Here is a 22,214-nt window from a genome sequence, read left to right on the forward strand (position 1 = left end):
TCCTCTTCACGAGTGACGAATCATCAGGCCTTCCCTCCTGGCTTCCCAAAGTGCCACTAGTACCTCCCCCTCTTCACAAACAAAAATACAACCTCAACTCCTCACGCAAAGTGTGAACGTCCACCTGACACTAGTCTTCTCTTTGTTTTGTTCCCCTATCATTGTCCTCGTTGTTTGTGCTCTCTCTTCCATATCTCTCCTCTTTTCTTGCTTCACTCTTGGCCTCACCTCCATTTCCCTCATCACCATCTTCACATTCATTATCATCCACCCCTCTCATCACCGTCCTCACTCTCACTCCCACACTCCTCGATGCCCGTTTCTAACGGTGTGTTCTTCACTATCAAACCACGACCTTGCAGGACAAAGACCCTAGCACGTTCCAATTCTTCACTATTGAGGGTAGCATCAAGCTTCTATATACAGGCATTTTGCTATATATAAAAAACAATTATATAGTAAAAATATAAATGTGGAATGAAAAAATACATTATATGAAACATCAAAACCAAATTTCATAATGAAATACATAAGGAAAATAGTTTAACCATCTTCCATCATCATCATGGCACATGTCGCTAGTCGTTAGTGGGGCTTTGTCCAAGTGAACTCATTTGTGAAAAACAATTGTACCCTCCCCCCCCCCTCCCCCTTTGTTCATTTCTAGATTAGCTTGAACAGTATAATTCGTTCGTTCATGCCATTGTCTATCTCCTCATTTATCAAATTTGTGGGTTGTATACTTTTTTTCTCCATCTTATCCCACGTAGGAGGCTCAGGAGGAATCACTTGTACCTTCCCAAGTTGTGAAAGCATGCAATCAGGCATGTAATACTCCGCGATATCGAAGCAAATCCGTTCAGCACAGTGCCACCTCTCCTAACAATATATATATATATAAGACCCTCCCCCATCCATGTATGTAGAACCCCAAAGGATCACCATTAAAGTTGGCACGGATCTCTAAAAAAATTATCACATGGGTGTGAGACTTGACTTTTCTAGATATCCATACCAATTTTAATGGTAATCATTTGGGGTTCTACACACATGGGTGGGAGAGGGTCCTATAGGATCATTTCTTATATATATATATATATATATATATTAGTAAACAACAAATATATGAGCACATAAGCAAACCACTAACCGATTCCAATCTAAATTTGCAAGCACTTTGTGTGGGTCTTTGCAACGCGGTGGATTTCTCCACATACAAGCTCTAGGTAGACTCGAGTCGATCGAAATGGCCTTGGGGCGTAGATATACATAGAGCCAGCACTACACCAAGACATACAAAAAAAATTTAGAAGCCTAAGAAAACATGTAAAAACTCTAAATATACTCTAAAAAAAATCAGACGCCTAAGGAAGATTACCTGAAGTAGGGTTGCTGAACCACTTAATGCTTCGTCTCTCGGCCTACAACCTTAGATAGAGACCGGCAAAGAAATACTAGGGCCACAGTACCCCATACATACTTCCCGGCTTCTTCAAAGTCATCAAATAATTCGAGGTATATTGTTAATGTCGATCCTTTTGATGAGTTGGCAAAAATTGTTATGCCAACTAAGTACAAGAGGTAAGCTCGGCTCAGGTGAACTACACAAATTGCCGCTTGGTGGGATTTTAGGAAATTACCCATACTTCTCGCTTAGCTAATTATGTCTAATCATCATCTTCTTCTTCTTATTGGGGCAATCCCCTAAGTATCTATTTATGAATTTCTTATAGTCTTTGGGCCTGATACTTGTTACGAGCTTGGCTAGCACAAGTATATATAAAATCCTCCATGCATCATGTAAGGTTGGAGCCATCTCACAACCTTTACATGTATTGCATTTGTCTCATTACACGACATGTTTATAATGCCATCAACATACCGCGATTAATCTAAGAGATCACGATGTCCATCAATGATCCAAGATTGGTCTTCCTGACCAATTTTATCTGTCTCTGATTGAGCTCCCATTGGGCTGGGGCTTTAGTGGCTTCATCAACATGGGTCATCTTTCTTACCTGTAATGAAGTTCAATAATAGAATAAATAGTACTCATTTAATTAAATAAGCACAAACTAAAACCAATAAAACAATATTTCAATGTGTCATACCTCTCCCCCTTGAGCAAATAGGATAGATGCGTCTGCGCCTTGCATTGCTAGATCTAACACTTAGACCGTTAGTGTTTCATATGTAAATATACTACGCACAAAACAAAAATAAAAAGGAACATGCACTTTTAAAAGGAGGAACATGCTAAAGGCACATGCACATTGAAAATAAAAAGGAACATATTAAACTTGTTCTTTTAATAATGGAATCCTTTGCTTAAATTCCCAATACAAAAAGCACACTACCAAAAAAGATAAAGGAAAACAAAAAAGAGAGAAAGCGAAAAAAGACCAAAATAGAAATCATCTTCAAATACTAGCTTTACATGTTGTCCTATTATGACCACGTGCTTTGCACCTATTACAGTGGATATGACACACTTTGACCACCTGCGACTAAATGCGCTTCCTTTTAGGGCACCCAGGGGGCGTTTTGAGTGAGGTGGAAGCACCGTTAATTCATTCTCAGAAAGTTATCCCGCCCACAACCGAAACGATTGATCAAAGTAACCGGCATGAATGTTCAAGAATATGTTTCATGGTATCTTACAACCATGAAATAATTTCGCGGAAGTCAATGGGATCCCCATTGGGCCATTGAAGGACTTTACAAGTATGTTTGCAAGGTAAACCCAAACTTTGTCAAGCTCTGTATTCACATTCTTGTGCAATAATATTAGTTGAAATTTAGGTTATCACTCATTGCTTCAAATACCCCATGCATTTGCTAGGTCGACCCTCACAGAAAGGGTGTTGTTTATGATTACTTTCAAATCTTCTTGAGCACATGGAGTAAGCTTTGTAGTCCAATTTTCAGCCTCCAAATTACAGTTGGCCATTAATTTCATTATTTGCCTCTTAATCTAGTTAACAAACTGGAGAATTGTCAAATCTCGAGCTTTTAGGATCCACTTATTAAACAACTTTGCGATATTTGTTGTCACTTTACCATACCACTTATCCCTAAACAGTGACGTAGCCCAACTGTCTAGTGATGCTCCTATGAAATATGTATATGCATCCTCAAAGTCTGATCTAAGATCTTCTATGAAGTTTCTATACTCTTCTTACATGTATGTTCGGCATGCTCGTTCCCCCCTATAATTGTCTTCTTTACCCTATTAGGTATGTTTTTTACTTCCCTCTTGAAATTCTTGCCCAAATGACGCTCACAGAAGGCATGATCGGCATTCTGAAAAACTTGACAGACATTTTCAACCATACCATGGTATCTATCAGGCACAAAAGTAATCGACCAATATGTCCCAATAACAACCTTTAGACATTCCAGAAACCACAACCAATTATCACCATTTTCGGCATTGACAGCAGTAAAGGCAACAAGAAACATTTGTCCTTGCCCATCGACTGAGGTGGTAGCAAGTAGAGTGTCTCGATATCGTGCCTTCAAGTATGGCCCATCGATAAAAATAAGCGAACGACATCAATTTCTGAAGCCAAGTATTGAGGCATAAAAGCTAATGAATGGACGATGAAATCTACCATCTTCAAATACATGTCCGAATGTATAACTTTCAGGATTCGTCGCCAAGACATGCTTTACATATGTAGGTAATTGGTTGTATACCTGCTTTTCTTAACCATGTATTTCTTTGATGGCTACTTCCTTCCCTCTCCAAGCCTTATGATTCGGTACATCTAACATGTAGTCTCGATCTGAATCATTCACGATTTCTTTAGCCTTGTAATGCTTAGTGGTACTTAATTTATCATTGATTAGGGAAGCAATAAAGTTCTCTGACGTTCTTTTCTACAAATTATTGTTTGTCCCAATATTACATGAGTGCTCTTTTTTCTATAACTTGATTCTAAACATATTTGTCCTACCAACATTGCGTGTATATATCTCCCATTCACAGCGATCACCAATGCGTTTTGTTCTTACATGATACCTCTCATTTTTAATTGGACGGCATGCAAAGTGGTGTGCTAAAGCACATTTGCTAAGGGAACTCAGCAACCTTGATGCATTCCTTTGTTCATCTCCATAATTTAAAACCAATGTTCGCAAAATCGAACTGGAATGGTTCACGGGACATAGGGCTTGGAGCAGTTAGAACCGGAAGGTTAACAGAACTAACTGGTACAGTAGAAAAAAATTTAAAAATAAAGGCCAAAAATGCCAAAAAAACATATAGATTTAGTGTATATTATCTTATTATCTACATTGATCTTAAGAATTTTTTTTTTTGTAGATGACCAAGGAGGATCAATAACCACTTTTCTCGAGTCTGCTATCAAATCCAATGCTTAAAATTTGAGAGGGTTTCAAGTCTTGTTGCTTGGAAATAGAATGATCAATTAAGAAAGAAATAGGAAAATGAATATTTATTCTACAATAATACAAACTAAAGTAGCATCTTTTAAGGCCTTAACCAAGATAAGGTAATGCTATTATTTCACAGTTCCATATAAGAATAGTAGAACAAATAATTTGTCAAAAAAACTAATAAGCAAAATAGAAAACACTTCCCATGTTCGACAAAAAACCATAATTTTATTAAAAATAATAATTTTATCAAAAAATAATTCCATTAAGCAAAATAAAAGAAACACTTCCCATATTCACCAAAAAACATAATTTTACTAAGCAAACAAAAAAAACGCTTCCCATATTCATCAAAAAAACATAATTTTATTGACAAATATAATTTTATTAAAAATAATTTTATGAAGAAAAATAAAAAACCACGTCCCATATTCTTAAAAAAAAACATAATTTTACTAAGCAACATAATTTTTTCTTAAAAAAATTGATTTTTCAAAAACCCCTAAGTTGAGCAACATTTCGAGCAAGAAACAACCATCAATGTTCAAATAATCAAACAAATCAACACACACACATGTATAGGCTTCGATCATTTTTGAAACGAACCAATTTTTATCAAAAAATATTCAGTATTGTGGATTTAGAGTAGAGCCGGACTCGCCCGGTTCGACTCGGGAGTTGCCACAGAACGAGTCAGTTCCACACATAAAACGGGAACCTTCGACTCAGGAATCGCTACAGAACGAGCCAGTTCCACACATAAAACGGGAACCGACAAAATCCCATGTGAGGTTGCCCCAATATTTCCGCGCGAATACTTTAGTTCATATTACATAGGTATTTATATACCAAAGTTGAATATCCATCTTTCGACGTAGGATAATTCCCAAACATCATTAAACGAAAATGGAATGTAAATATATTATATTAATCAGCAATTTATAATCACATGCGGAGAGACAGATAAAATGACATAAATATCAAATCTATGCAATTTTCATGACATCGTGCAACAAAAAAATTCATATAAAACATTTAATCAATCATAAATAAACCTACTCAATTTATTGGAGATATGAAGACTTGATGATCGAAATACACAACTAAATTTGATAAAAAAACCAATAATTGGATTAAAAAATATGCTTTTCTGAATCAAACACAAGCTCTCTGAGCAACATCTTTTCAAGCCAAAATCAACCCACGATCTTTGGCGTTTTGAACAAATTGAAACATGAATCAGGTAAAAACTTCGAATATCTATCAAAACCCTCAAGTTTCTTCAAGAATCATTAGATATTGAAGATATTATTGAAAGAATGGCGGAAATTTTCAAAAACCTAGAAAATCCGCCATTCCAATACGAGGAAATCCTTTTTATTCGATGTTTAAATCCAAATTCATTGTTTTACATTCATTTTATAAAATGATTTAAAGAATGAAAAAATGCCAAAAATGGCTGGAAAAAGAATAAAAAAAGGTAAAATTTTGGATTCATGGTTTTCCTGCTACATACGACGGCCCCATATGTCAAATAATGCTCGTTATCAATATTGTACCGTTATATAAAAAAAATCGTCATATCAGCTAACCAGTCTAGTTAAGAGAAAACTGGTTAGTTAGGCAAAAAAATGGTCGATTCGACCACTAATTGGCAGGTTTTGGGTTGGAAATTTTAGGGGGGTGTTACATAGAGTACTAGACAACCAAAACCAGCCTTAACCAAACTCGAAACCCTAGTGGTTCCGAGCTAACAGGCCGGTTTTTTGAACAATGTCTTGAACCTTAGAAGATTGCAGGTGTATGTCCTCTAGAATTACCCTAAAACATGTATAAACATACAAATCAGAAATTGAATGTAACTAAAGCAAATATATGTAACTGAAAAAACTAAATGAAAAAAAAATTTATTTTTACCTCGTGTTAGGATTAGGTGAAATACTTTCATCCTTATGTTCACTTCCATCACATACATATATGATTACATCATTGTCACCTTTATGTATACTCAAAATCTTTTCCATATCGCTATCAATAAATAAGTTCATAACAATTCTCCTATTCCCCTGGACAAAAATACCGAACTTTTATCTTGTGCCCATCAATTAAGAAACAATCTGCACAATACTTTTGCATGTCAGCTACCCTAGTTCTACTCTTGGCAAGATAAGTACAAGCATCACCACCAATGTAATCTAAAGTTCCCTTGCTTGTTAGTCAGAATTCTCCACCATAAATGTAATAAATCAATTGGTCATCACCCATTATTTCCGTCGTGCAAAAATTTGTATTAACTTTTTACTCTACACCTTACATATATAACATTATAACATTGGTCGTTGTTGTTGAAGCTCAAGCCAAACTCAAGCTCCGATTTTCTATTATTTGAATTCGACCCCTTTTTTTAATTCTTTGAATTGACTAAAGCCAATTCTTTACCTAAATAAAATAAATAGTCAATACTACATTAGAGACATGAGGAATCCTATCTCATTGAAGCAACAAGAGGCCCAACCTAAATCCATTTTTGCTATGGACTAAATGAATAAGCAATTATTAAATGATTCATAATTCTCTCAAAAGAGTATAAGCCATTTTGAAAGATTCATATTTCTCTCAAAGAGTACATGTCTTAACCGAGAGATTCCAAATTCTAAATAGCTAATACTTTAATAACTTTCCTTAAAAAGTTGGGGTCTACAAAATGATACTAACAGTATTTGGGGATGGGATGTTTACAAAAAGTATAGTTTATAACAAAATAATCTAGATATCACTAATTAACAACAATAAAACTACAGAGAAATATTAATCATACCAATAGCATGTTCATATGAATTTTTATATTTCTAAAAGCTAAACATGATATAAAATGGTTCACAAAGATAACCAAAAAAGAGAGATAGGAATATTAGGTAGTAGGTTTCCCAAAAATGAAATTGGGTAATTCAATGCATAAATAAGTACCGTTTTAATATCTCTACATTCAAAGAAATAATAAAACATAAGGGTTATTAGAAAAATACCTTATTGTGCTTAAACCCTGTAAATGTTTTGGGCTGAGTTTTGTATAAAGTGCTCTCTCCCACTTCAACTCCAAAAATGTTGGCTAAGAGATATTGGGAGAAAAATAGAGATTGAGATTGAAATGTTGGACTTAGAGATTAAGAGAAATAGAGATTGGGAGGGAGATTTTGGGAGAGAATGAGGGAGGGGGAAAGAGAGATTACAGGAGAGAAGAGAGAGGGAAATAGAGGTGATTACGGAAGAGAAGAGAGAGGGAAATAGAGTTTTCGAGAGAAAGAGAGAGAGAGGGAGAGAGAGAGAGTATGTCTGATTGAGAGAGATTAGGGGGAAGAGAGAGATTTTGGGAAATATAGATTTTAGAAGACAAAGAGGAAAAGAGAGATTATGAAGAGAGAGAGAGATTGGGGCGATTTTACAGAGAGGGGAGAGATTTTCGGTGGAGAGGGGGAGAGATTTCCGGTGATGGGGATATATTTTTGACTGGGAGGGGCGAGAAATGCTGACTTTTTGAATAGGGGTAAATACAAAGAAAAACAATATTAGAGTCTAGGGTGTCAGAGAAAAACAATTGGGGGGTAGGATATCAAGAAAGTTGCTGGGGAAATAGTACAAGTATCCCATTTTATGCAAAATCCTGGGGATCCCAATTATATCACACTTAGATCAATCTAAGTGTAGATTGAATCGTAGTACAAATATTTGTGCACTCATAATTCAAGATTACATCACCATTCAATCGATCTTTGTTTAGATCATATTTAGCAAGTCGGAGTATAACAAACTATCGGCTCACTACAAAATCGGGGTTAAATCGGTTTTGGTTCAAATAGTCGGATGCCAAAATTCGAACCAAACATATGGATAGGCAAAAATGCTGTAAATAAAAACATTGTGAATATTAGCGGGTTGGTATAAAAAAATCAGACTGAAGAAATTGGATGTGTAAAATTTTAAAATTTACAATAACATCCCTGAAAGTGTTACTGCATTAACATAATTAAGTCAATTAATTTAAATGCTTCATCCCATTCGAGTCAATTAATTTTACTACACTAATCGGATTTAAATTGGTCTTGCTCATCATCATTTTCTCTATGATAGTCTTTTCTTTTCTTTTTTGTTATACAAATTATTTTCAGGGGAATGTATTTTTTATGAAAATAAGTGTTGGATTAAAAACATTTTGGAGAATACAATTTTTTAGAAGGGATAAAATAGAAAGTTCAAAAAAATTGATTTGGATACATTTTTATCCCAAAAAAATTTCAAAATAGGAAAGGATGGAGAAATCACGTTCCAAAATTTAGAAATTAGATACAAAAATGACATGTAAGGACCGAGCTTTTCCCGACAGGGAAGACACGCGCAATAGGAAAAGTCCGTTGGAGAAGGAGCATGCGCGGCTATGAGATGGTATTACTGCCGCCGGTGTTAGCACTGTGAGTGTTAGAAATAGAGTGAGAATAGACTACCAGGACTGTTGGAGTAGGGTAGTCCATGAGGGATTTCCTTTTCTTTTCCCTCTTTTTTTGTTTTTTTTGTCTATCCCTTTTAAACACATGGTTGTACTCCTTGTGTCACTTGGAGGTGGCTTGTTGCCATCTCACCTCCCCCTTCTCCTTATCCATATATCAACCCACCACTCTCTCTCTCTTAGAGCATTTCTCTCACACGCCATGTTCTTTTCCCTCTTGAAACACTAAGCAATTCTAGCCCCTCTGAGCCTTGTGGGAGAAGCTTGGAGAAGTGGCTGTATGAAGGATTTTGGAATCACCATTGTACCACAAGGTAAGAAGATTATGCTATTATGTGTCTATAGAATTAAGCATGAAATTAGGCATGAGATTGTATAGAAATGGTATGAAGAGAATAGGATTGCATGCATGTTATGTGTTCTATTTTTCCAGAAAGTGGGATTTCTTTGTATGAAATGTTAAGCATTATTATCATTCTTTTTTAATATAGAAATCTGTGAATTGATGTTCTTACGAGTCTAGTTTAAGATAGAAAATGTTTCATGTTGTTATCTAGTATAGATTAGAAGTTATGAAGTGATCTTTGAAGTGTACCATGACAGTGCTGTGAAATTTCATAAAGGTTTGAGGTTTTTGTAACACTCTGTTGACCTACCAAATGACATCTAAATTGCCCCAAATCACCACCATTAGAAAGATCTATGTGTCCAGTTTGATTTTGGTGTTTAGGCCCGGTTGAAATTCTTGATAGTTTGGAAGTTGTGTTTCGATTTGTGCATGTATATCACTGTTAGTAGACTGTAATAAATTCAAGAAATGTTGCTTCTGTTGTACTAAGATTTGACCGATCAAATTGATCCCAAATCACTGCCATTTGAAGATCTCTAAGTGGGCTTAAAGTTGCATGTAGAAATGATTTCAAAATTCGCTCTAGATTGAAAGTTATACCTTTGTTAAGAGGGATAGGTCACTGTTAGTAAAATGCAGAATATTACAGAAATGTTGTTTATGTTGTACCCAAGTGTTGACTGACCAAACGGTGATTAATTGACTCTGAACCACTTTTGAATGATAGATAATTATGTTTACTTTAATTGTTGTTTTATGACTAGGTTGAGATTCTTTATAAACCAGAAGCTATGTCTAATTCTGTGAGACTATCACCCCTAAATTAGTGAATGTTATGACGTAATGAATGTTGTATAAATGCCATGAAGCAGTGAATGCCTATGAAATGGAAAAAGCAGTGAAATAGTAAATGCGGGTGAATTAGTGAATGTGCCTAGTTGTTATAGGACATGCTTCTGAAATAGTAGATGCTCATGATGTGAGACCCGACATAGATGTGATATGAAGCACTATGCAATGGGTTATCCATTAATAGGGTGATGTGGTATGATATGACTGTGGTGAATGATATATAATAAGACCTGTGTGGTCAGCAGTGTGATATATGAGATATATATGTTATAAGTGATTTATTGACATGCTTTGTGCATATTGCATTGCCTGGGATATGTGACTTTCTTGAGGTGAGCATGAGGTGATATGTTATGTGACTTCTAGGCGTGCTTTCAGTGTATTACATTACCTAAGATATGTGATTGATTGACATGCTTTGAGCATATTGCATTGCCTAAGATATGTGACTGATTGACATATTTTGAGCGTATTGCATGATCATGATTAACACTAGTGAGGTGTGGCTGAGGTAAGATGTGATTTCCCGGCATGCTTTGCACATATCACATCGCTTGAGATATGTGATTGATTTGAGATATGTGATTGACCTAAAACATGAGATCGACCTGAAATATATGATTACTTGAGATGTGTGATCGATTTGAGATATGTGATTGGCTTGATAGATAGAGCTAGAGAGGGAGTTAGTGTCTATTGATTTTGTTATGCTTGCTTATTGGTGTTGCTCGGTTAAGATTTGATAGATTGCTAATTCATATGATATATGATATCTAAATTGTGCTTGCTCAACCATGAAAAGAACCATTTTGTAATTGTGATATAACTGTGATATATGACTCCTGTGTTATAAGAATGGTATAGAATGTTGAACATTGTTGTGAGATAACCTTCATAGACAGGGAAGCATGATACTGTGATTTACTTATTGGGTTTTTTAGCTCATTCCTTTGCTTCCACCCATGTAGATTGACTGCTGCAGGTCGAAGACGGGCGGGCGGTGATCGTGATTGGTGGATTGAAAGCTCGTGCTCGACTAGAAGTTCTCCTTGTTTTGTAGGTGTTAGATGGCCGTCGGTCGTACAGTGTTGTTTGTGAGGCTTTGTAATTTTGTTAATAGGCTTTTGGTGCCTTGGATGAATTGTAAGATTCTGGTTATTGTAAAGAATTTTGGTGAATGAATGGGTTAATGGATTTTAGTTTCATTTCGTGGTTTACTCTAGATTCCGTGTTGCTATGCGTTGAGCCACTCCCACCTGAGTGACATTCGCGACCTCCGGTCGTGATCCCGCACTCTGTCGCCCTCCAATAAGGTACGGTAGGGGTTAGGGGGCGGAGTCGTGACAGGACAATAATCAAAAGTTAAAGAAAGAATTGGATTTCAAAGTTGTCTGGAATGTCTTTATTAAAAAACATTCAAAATAGAAGGAAACTCAAAATGAAAGGGATAAAGAAAGAAAGATTCAAATAAAAGAAGTCAAGAAGACAAGTTCCAAAAATTTGAAATTGGATGGACAAAAATAAGAAATTTTTTTCTTTAGAGTAGATGGAATAAAAATATAAAACTTTCAAAAAAGTGAATTTGGATTCACAAATGTAAAAGTTCACAAATGTAAAAGTTTTTTTAACCATTTTTTCAAAAAAGTTCTAAAAACATATTTTTAACATTTTTATGGAAACACCATGTTTCTTTTCCCAATTATTTCAAAAAACACAATTTTATTAAAATAATAAGGCTTTTTTTTCCCTGAAAAGTCACAGTTTTAACAGCAACTCGCTAACTATGGTCTAGGTTGAGTTGCAGTGTACAAATTTGTGGACTCATAAATCAATATTGCATAAGCATTCAACGATCTAAGTCTAGATTGAACCGTAGTACAAAACTTTGTGCACTCATAAAGCAAAACTACATTAGCATTTGATCTATCGAATAACCAACCCAATAAAATAAATACAATATACTGACCTTTAATCAATGCCTACACTTCGACTTGCATGGGTGAGGGCGCAAGTTAAATCTAGCCTCCTTATCACAAGCTGGTGTGGGCATGGGCTGGGTAGTTAGCATCGGCCCATGGTCATCATCATCTTCGTCCTCATACTCTTTAGCATGACTATTCTCTCCAGGCCCACTGACTTCATGATGCACATCATCATTTCCATTTGTATCACCAAGGAAACAATTTGATCGGATATCAAACACCTCAGTTACAGATCGTTGCCGCATAGCCCATGCTTGGGTCAACATATGTGTGCTCCTTTCAAGAGCAACATCCTTCAATAGCCAAATAAGCAATATATTAATAACTATTATACGTACCAAAAAAATTAAAAAATGTATACATACGCATACAACCATACAACCCAAACAAAGAAATTCATAACATATTTCGAAAACCAATAAAAGTAATGACATGTATTTTTGGTCAGCTTACCATGCATTCATCGTAACTGTAGCTTGTAGATTTCATCACATAATGAGATTCATGGGCATGTCCATTTCCTCCCCCTGCTTGGTAGTGGGCCTCACTACATCCTTCGGCTAGTTGTTGGGGTTATGCACCTTTGGATGGGTTACTTGCCAATACCAATCCTTGTGCTTCTGTGAGGGAAGCCCATTGTTTGAGAAACGAACAAGACCTCTGTCATGTGATTATGCCGACTTTGCCAATCCTCAGTTCTATCGTCATTTCTACCCTTCCAATATTGTTGATTCCCATGTTTACCATTCCTCCTTGATGGTCTGCTGGGATTGTATTGTATGCCCTACCATAATCCAAGTTGTAGGCACACATGATTTGGCATATATAGCTCCGCAATGCCATCAAATATGAGAGTCGTAATATACAACGTCATATTGAATACATATTTCAGTCTTCATGAAGGATATCCTCAGGCTTGAAATAAGGTTCCAGACAACCCATTAGTAGCATTTGAATGCCACTCATATAAGTAATAGAAATACCGCATATTAACAAGAAAGATGGCACTGGACATTTGAACTGACGTCATTAGATTTAACATCATTGAATTCCTGCCACACTGAAGTGGCATTGATGAGGGATTCCCTTTATACTTCTTAGGAGGCACCCATCTTAGTTTTATGGGATCTTCTAGTTCAATAAGATGAGGAATGATCATGAATGCAAAACGAGCTCATAAGTCTAGGACTGAAATATAACATGCAGATAGTGTATACTAAGAAACATACGACTTTGTACCCTGCCTTAAGAAAATATAAAATTGGAATAATCAATAAATTAAAAAATACCTACAAAAGAGTGGCTAAGGCACTAAAATATTTTCACTTAAACGTGGTAGACTTGTCAAGAGGAAGATACAAATATGTGAGTGCCGCTACACTCCATGCATATCTACTAGCTCATTCAAACTCCTCAAAGAATTTCAAATACATGTTGGCATGGTTGAATATGAGGTATAAGAGAAAATAGTAACATTAACGAGAAAGATCAAATAGTCACGTGCGTGCCATACAATCTATTATAGGGTAGCATTTGGTGGTAGTTTGTTGTTTTTTTTTCTGCCAAGTATGCTTGATGGTGGTGAAGTTAGGCCCAAGGGGAACTTCATTCAACTGGCTCAAAATGTAGTTATTGTAATTATTAATTCCATGGCATGTGATAAGCTCACTATCTATCAATAACCCCATGATTTCGTGAACATCAAACATTAATGTGCATCTCTCTGCATTGACAACAGCCTGGGAATGGTCTACTTTGCTCGGACTGATGTGATAAGAGGACCCAATCCACACTACCGCACTACATCCTTTTGATCTTCGGCCAATTCCTAGTCCATTCGTTGTTTAATCTTCTCATCAATTTTGATTTTATAGTTATCCTGAAATACAACAATAAAACTATATGTGAGAACTACAAGAAACAAAGATAATAATCAATTACATTTAAATAAACTTCAAACTAACAAGAATGTATAAAGTTACTATACTAATGGACAGAGAGAGAATATATATATACTTTCCTTTGCCAAATATGAAAAGATGGATGTTCCACGTATATTGTTAGCAAACTAAGGTCCTTTGGACCTCCACGGTAGCACGGTAGCCCCCACCTGGAAGAGGTCCCACCATGATCACTTGAACCTAATTATGCAAAAAGATTAATTAGGTACATTGACATCAATTCGTCTTCATGACATTCCTTTTTTCTTCAATTAGTTGTGTCATTTACATTTAATGCATCTGTGAATTTGTTACATGTCCTAGTCCTAAGAATCCATTAAGGCATACTAATCACATATGTGTTCCCTTTGAATATTTACATAAAGGATAAATGCAAATATCCAAAGCATAGTTGTTCATCCACTTTAGTAAGGAGCTAAGGCAATTAAGACACTCAACAGAGGATATGACTTCACATGGTAAATCTACCTTAGCTTTAGAGCCCTCCAGCTCGTATAGATAAATCAACAAATGCTAGTATGTTGTATTACATTCTCAAGCGATAAGATGGAATGTTAAGCCTGGAGTAATTTAAGTTTTCCAAATAGGAGCACAAAAAAATGAAACATAACTACATTTGTTTGGTTTAATACCAAATAAAATATCATTGAACTCAACGAGTGGAGATGTCTCACCAAATAAATTCTCTGCACGATAAGTGTCGAAATACCAAAAGAACCATTGGAAATAGCTACAATGAGTAATAAAATAAAAAACAATACTATAACAAATAGAAAAGATGAAAGATCTCCTTTACGTAACGAAAAAACGTTACATGCCAAAGACGAGAAAGATTTTAGCCCAATCTGCAATTGGACCGTCTAGGAGGAGGTATGATCAAACTAGACCAACATGATAATCTGACCATTTAAATATTTAATCCAAGGTAACCCATGGCTACCCCTCAGAAATCAGGTCAAGGCCGGATGACCAAGATATGGTTCGACAAAACTCAATCATCCATTTCACAACATTGATCTATGGTTAATTTACAAATTTTCGTCAACATACACAATGGGAAATAGTCCAATAACTTTATGGGAGGAAGATATCAATATAAAAATGCTACACTCTAACTTTGAGCCCAATATGACACCAGATGAAAGAGAAATGGGTTCTCAAACATCTTGAACCGTAGGTAGGGTACACCTAAATCAGTCCAACTTTACAAAAGGAGCCCAAGGAATAAGTGGCCAAGGAGCATAAATTTTATGAGATGAAGACCATGATGATGATAAAACTTTCAGTCAAATTTGATGTCTAGAAGAGCCTTTTTTAGCACAATCTTTAGTGTACCACAAGAGGACCGCACAGAAAAGAAGAACATACCATATTGTACTTATGGCTCATCATCTTCATTGGAATTACAACAAGCAACAAAAATTTTTGCTAAAAGGTGGGGGTCATATCTCCCAATTTCTATAGCCAAACAAGCCCAAATTTCAATATCATGTTCCTTGCAACATGGGTTTTTCATCCACGTATGTATCGATGGGTTCCTCTACTCTGATTGAGGTCGAATCGAATAAAAAAAGTTTGAGGTTTACAACAAGTGATGTGTATCAATCCACATGACCTCCACTCACTATCAGAGCAATATCTCACAGTGATTTGAGCCAAAATTTTCTGTGGAGCTTTTTAACTCAAAGATGAACATACCCATATATGGAAATCCATAATTATCTTCCAATTAAGGGGGCGAATCCTAGTGAAATTTTGCCTAAATTTATAAGACTGCAGTTGTCAAAAATAGCAACAAATAAAAGAGCCATATATCTCCATTTTCGCATCATCTTGAGACAAAATTCTCACCAAACATTGGTCCCGGCATCTTCTACAAAAACCTACCAATTGATCGTCAAATAATGATAAAATTTAATGCAATGATGAGGTATAGAAATGGGTATGGAATTTTTATGTAAAATAGAAAAACAAAAAATAAAATGAGTGGAACTTGATGAATCGATGACAGTCTTCACTCAAGTTTATTGCAAAATGATTGTGGTTGATTGCTCTACAGTTTCACCAAAAACACTTGGACTGAAATGGTAGGAAAAGTTCTGATTTGATGGTGAATGAAGAAGGAAGCCTCCTCAAGGGTATATCATTAAAAATTCCAAGTTTTAGGCATCATTTTTTGTCATTTTCAATCCTAGCCCAATTTTATTTTTAATAGTCCACCCCTTTTGAGCCATGCTTTTGATTTTCCACCCACCAATTTTTAGTACTTCTACCCATGTTTTCTCATGTCTATATGAACCCTCCTAATCTCATTTTTTAAGGGTTAAAAAAATTAAGATTTAACCTAAAGAGAGTAACCCTAAAACTAGAGAGAGAAAATTTGAACTTTCTAAATTACCCCTACCTCCATCCCATAATCCCCAAATCCCTCAACTTTATTAAAATCCCCAAAATGCCCTTAAAAGTTCCCAGTTTGGAGTAGCAAAGGGTTGGGTCCTGGACATTGCATAGGTTGGGCTTCAGGCCCTTCAGGCGTCGATTATGGATCCACCTCGAGGGGTTCCCAACATTGAGTCGGCCCCTCTTACGTGTGTCTTCAAAGAGACTTTGAGTAGGGGTAGTACTGCTGAAATTTTGTTGACCTAGTTTTGAGTGGGGGGGGAGGGCAAGATTCATACACAGGCATGAGAGCGAGGAGACTCCAAGTTTGTATTACCCCTCCCTAAAATCCAAAATATCTAAAAACCCTTAGAAATTACAAAATCCCAAAAAACTTACCAAAAATTCCTATAAACCCTAAGAAACCAAAATGCCCTTCGGAATTCCCAATTCCAATAACCAAAAACTTCCAAAAACCCAAGGGAAAACTCATACTTCCCACTTCTAAACTAAAAAGTTCGTGTTCTCGTCGTCGAGAGTTCAAAGGGTACATGGGGCTCTCGTGAGCACTTGGCTTCTTCAGTCACATGAGGCTCCGCCTCATTCTGGACTGATAGCACAAGCAAGTCTTGGTGAGAGGGCTTCCTTGATACCAAGCACCGGCGGTCTAAGAGGGCCCAGATTCTGCCGAATCTAGGAGCGAACGTCCTCTCTTTATATTTGCTTCTCATAACAATAAAGCTGTTGATTTTTGTCGTGTGCCTCTAGTCTGCATCCGCTTTATTCTAGTGTAATCAAGTCACATGCGATCTGAACCATACATTTTTTTCTTATAAAAGACCTTTAAATTAAGGATTCTAGTAATTGAGATTGCAACTACCATAGGATGAGTGAAAAAAAAACCTAAATACAACACATATATGTGAATCAAGTTTCTTAAGATATAATCTAAATAAAATAGAAATAAAATGTAATTAAAAATAATTCTTAAGCTTACCAATATGCAAATAGCAAATAACAAATTGATGTAGAGATTTTAATTTTAGAAGGAGAAATTTTGCAATGGTTTTATAGAGAGAAAGTGGCAGAATTTGGCAATTTAGATATCCATTAAGAAAGTGGCTTTTTAAAATAAGTTTTAAGAGGCACTAGAGGGAAAAGAAATTTTGATAAAGAAACTTTGTGGTAGAGTGATGAGTTTCAAAATATCATTAGCAAAAGACGATCATGTTATAAAACTTTGACAATATAATATAAATGATCAAAACTTAGAAATATATGAAAATGCTAAGAGAAACGCTAAACAAATAATAAGTGAGGCTAAACAACCAAATAATAAGTAAGGTAAACTTAAGGCATATAATAATCTATGCAGAAACTGGGAACACGAAAAGCTGAAAAATATGTCTTCAAATTAGAATAAATGAGAGAGAAAAGTATAAGGATCTAGACCATGTTAAATGCTTTAAGAGCTGGCCTGTACAACACAAACTTAGTACAACACCTATCAGAAGGTGCAAGTTGGTTCAATTAGAATGCTAAAAAAGGTCAAGGAGCATGTCTAAAAAGATATGGTTGGAAGTAGTAAGAAAAGATATGTGAAATTATGGCCTTACTAAGGGTAATGTCCTTATATAGTAGAATGACAGAACATAATTCATATAGTCAACCTCCAATAGTTGGGAAAAGGCTCTGATAATGATGGTGATGATGAGATTTTCATTAAGATGGGTTCGGTTAAAGGAAGAGATTGAAAGATGATTTTTTAAAAAGAGAAATACAGGAAAATAGGGGTTTGCGGGAGCTTTCATGGCCATTGACCAAGGTTCTCTTTGCGAAATGAATATTACAAAAGGAGATACTGGATAATGGAACGACATTCTCCCGTGCTCTCCTTCTTTTCTTCTTCTATCTCTTCTCCCACTTCTCCCACTGTCTCCTTCTTATCCCTTTCCCTCTTCCTCCAGCTCCCTTTCTCTCATTCTCTCTCTTTTCTTCAACTCACGTGTACTTTTTCTCTTGCTGGTTCCTCTCTCTATCCTTCTTCTCCCGCTTTCTCTTCCATGCTCTCTCTCTCTCTCTCTCTCTCTCTCTCTTCTTGGTTAATTTGAAGGGGGTTACTGGCTGAGCCCATAACCCTTTTTTTGAAATTTCGAGTCAAATAATCCCACCTATTTAAATTGACTAAAAAAAAGGGGAAGAGTATATAAGATGCATATATGTGGGAAATATATAAAATTTTCCTTAAAAAAGAATTAAAGAAAAATAGGAAATGAGAGATGTGAGCAACCATTAAGCCGAGTCCAACGTCTGGACCAGAGTTGGGGCCCAAATCAATGTTCTCGGTGTAGGGGACCACTCCTTTTATTGTCAGAGTGTTAAGCTAGAGACACTAGAGGTTGTTGCATTCTTTATAGAGTTAGAGAGGCTTTTAATGTGAGAAGGACCATGGTGGTCTAAGGTCTTCTTAAAGGTGATCAAGCGGTTAGGGATTTTTGGATGGCTTGAGGGTTGGAGAAGTATGGTTCAACTCATTGTAGCTGATGGGGAATCTCTAGAGCTTCGGACTAGGGTCAAGGTTCAAAGATAGGCTTGGTTTAGTGGTGAAGATCCAAAACCAAACTGCTTCACCTAGGGTTCAACTAAAAGTCCCCCAATCTAAACGTTACGTGGCCTTTTTATAGGCCAAGGCCCCGACCAGGTGAGATGACGGCCCAATTTGGGCCATACATCTCACAGTGACTCTACGTATGCACATGCGACCCTCGGGGGTTGCAGGGTCCAATGGATCCCAATAAGGGGCAATTCCCTCCGCTTAGCCCGATATGTCCCCTGTGAAGCATTTTAGGACACTTTTCAGTTTATTGAGATCCTTTAAATTATTTTAGTATTTATTTATTTTTTATGGGTTAACTAGGGTTTAAGCTAGTCAACATGGTGATTACAGCCTAATCTAAACAAGGGGGCTCCAAATCTAGGGTTTAAAATTGATTTGGAAGGTTTAAGGGTAGGCTTAATCTAATTAGTAGAGATTCAAAAGGTTTAAAGATTGTTCAAGCCTAATTAGGAGGGTTGTAAAGTCTCTAAGTAGGTTTATGCCTTAACTATGTGGGTTTAGGTTTAATTAATTAGGCTTTGGTTAATGATGGGACTTCTAGAATGAAACCCCTCATGGAGGGATGTTTTTGTCATTATTGAAAAGTGTTTGGGGGTATTTTGGTCATTTGGTTCACAAATAGAATTAATATTTTAATTCATAAAATGTGTATTTTTTTCAATTTTGGTAGTTTTTGAGCAATCCACCCTTGTTTTATGGTTGCTCTATATAAGGAACTTAAGTCATTTGCAATACTCTCTCTTGAAAGTGTTGGAAATTAATGGGAAAAGCTTGAGAATTCTAAGGCTTGTTCTTTTGTTTTGCTTTCAAGTTCAAGACTCAAAATAGGAGGAGAGAGAAACATTTCCTAGGGAGAGAAAATAACCCTAGAAAGCCTACACTCTCTCGAACCACAAAATTCCAATTCCCTTAGGATTTCCAACCCCCAATTACATACACCTTAGAACTCCTAGCTTCCATACACCTTAGAACCCCTAGCTTCCAATCCCACTCCATACACCCTACGTTAGCTAGCATACACCCTAACTTAGCTAGCAACACCCAACATACTACCTTAGCTAGCCTACACCCTACCCTACACCATACACCATTGCATCCTATACTCTTTAGTTATCATATACCTTACCCAATCCCATACACCTAAATTTCTATACACCATACCTCAACCCAACCCACCTAAGCTAGACCCCTAAACCCTGACCTTGACCCAATGCTTTGAGCTCTCTCTCTCTCTCTCTCATGTGCATGTAAAGGGACCGATGAAGGTGCACTTAGGCCTAAGCCCATTCTAGGTCCACTCTCTCTCCTCTCTCTCTCTTTTCTTTTTTTCTTTCCATATTCTTGTCTCTCTTTCTCTCTCTTCTTTTTCTCTTTCTCTCTCTTCTTCTCTCTTCTCTTTCTTCTTTCTCTTTCTCTCTATCTCTCTCTTTTTGCTCAGACCTAGGGTGGGTCTGAGCCCTGCCCCTCCTCGCTCTCTTCATCTCTCTCTTTCTCTCTCTCTCTCTCTCTCTCTCGTCCAAGACCCAGACCCGCACATAAGGCAGGCCTGACCACTTCCCCTCTCCTATTCTCTCTGCCCCTCTCTTTACCCTATCTGGCCCTCTCTCTCTACAAGCCATATCCGCCCCTTTCTCTCTTTTCCCTCTCTCATCCTCTCATCTCTCTACCCTATCTACTGCTCTCTTTCTACATGCCCTATCCGCCCCTCTTTATCCTATCTGCCCCACTCTCTCATACATCCTATCGGCCCCTCTCATCTCTCTACCCTATCGGCCCCTCTCTCTCTCTCTCTCACGCTATTAGCCCCTCTCATCTCTCACACCTTATCTGCCCCTCTCTCTCACGCCTTATCTGCCCCTCTCTCTCACACATGCCCTATCCGTCCCTCTCTCTACACACCCTATCCACCCCTCGCTCCCTCTCCCACTCTCTCATCTCCACCTAGAGTTCACCATAGGCGGGTCCATCATCCCTTGACCTCGTTCACCCTTTTTCTCTCATTTTTAAACACTTTCTTCTCCCCCTAAGTCAAGTCTTGACCTTTTGTTGATTTCTTTTTATTTATATTCTTATTATTTCTTTATTCTCTCTTCTGCTCATTGCTTCTTTCACTCTCGAGCACTCAACTCAAGGTCTTCCTAAGATAGTTCCCTAGGGTTCTAACTCTTGAAGTGCTACTCTAACCATCAGCTTGTACAGTGTAGTTGAATCATAGGAGATGTTGATTCTCTTACACTCGGTCATTCGGGTTGGGGTCGTCTTGAGTCAGCTTTCTCTAGAGTTCTAACATTTCCACTACTCTAACCACCGAGTCACACAGTGATTAGGATGTGATAGATTTTCATCTCTTTCTCTCTCTCTCTCTCTCTCTCTCTCTCTCTCTCTCTCATTTTCTTATGTCCTTTGATAACTTTTAGGGGGATCTTTGGGTTAGTGACACAGTTATAGGCTCAGTCATGTAACTCACTTTCCAAATCCTCTCGGAACTAAGGCTTCAAGCTTGATGTTTTTCCTTGTCTCTGGTAATACCTCTTAAGAGAGGTTACGACGGGAGGCTGTCCAATTTTATTTGAGTTGTCCCTTCACTTCTTCTACTTTACTTTCTTCTTTTTCTCACTTATAAACAAAAATCTCATTAACTCATTCTTATTCTCTTCTTTCTTTTCTTTCTTATATATTGCTCTTACTACTCTACCCACAAAACTAGAACTATTAACCTATAAAGCACATCAAAGAGGAGTTAACATTAAGTAGATTTCATTAGCAGTTTTTCAGTGAGAGTCAAGGTGATGAATTGAGTTTACAAAGGGGGCCAAATTTAAACCATGTTGCTGAATAGACATACGGCTTTCGTTCATTTATCTAAGAAGGCAGTAGCCCGACGTATCCCACAAACTCAACCGCGGAGTCCACCTCATCATTGTTTTAAAATCCTCTCATAGATGGACATACCTATTTAAACATGACACACAAGTCACACACGCACTAGTGAGATCAAGTGGCTGTTCGAAAGGGGGTCAATCGAACTCGGGTCCCTAAGAGAGCTCGAGCAAAGTAGATACAAGCCCGACCAAAAAAACTAGAATAAAATAAAATATAATGATTGAAATGAAAGAAATAAACTGTCAAAAAATGAAGACTGAAATGGAAGTTCTCACTTGAAGTTGGGCCT

General features: G+C 36.8%; 1 long non-coding RNA gene across 1 annotated transcript; it reads right to left on the reverse strand.

Moving 5' to 3' along the window:
• Window positions 1-1,384: 1,384 nt before the first annotated feature.
• Window positions 1,385-7,727, reverse strand: LOC148781718 (uncharacterized). Its single transcript, XR_016058126.1, has 3 exons — window positions 7,428-7,727; window positions 2,112-2,164; window positions 1,385-2,018 (listed from the first exon to the last, which is right to left on the reverse strand). It is a non-coding gene; the product is annotated as an uncharacterized LOC148781718 (long non-coding RNA).
• Between the last annotated feature and the right edge of the window lie 14,487 nt (window positions 7,728-22,214).

This window comes from Amborella trichopoda, chromosome 6 (genome assembly GCF_054954075.1).
Source record: "Amborella trichopoda isolate Santa Cruz 75 chromosome 6, AtrichopodaSantaCruz75HAP2 v2.0, whole genome shotgun sequence".
NCBI classification, from domain to species: Eukaryota; Viridiplantae; Streptophyta; class Magnoliopsida; order Amborellales; family Amborellaceae; genus Amborella; species Amborella trichopoda.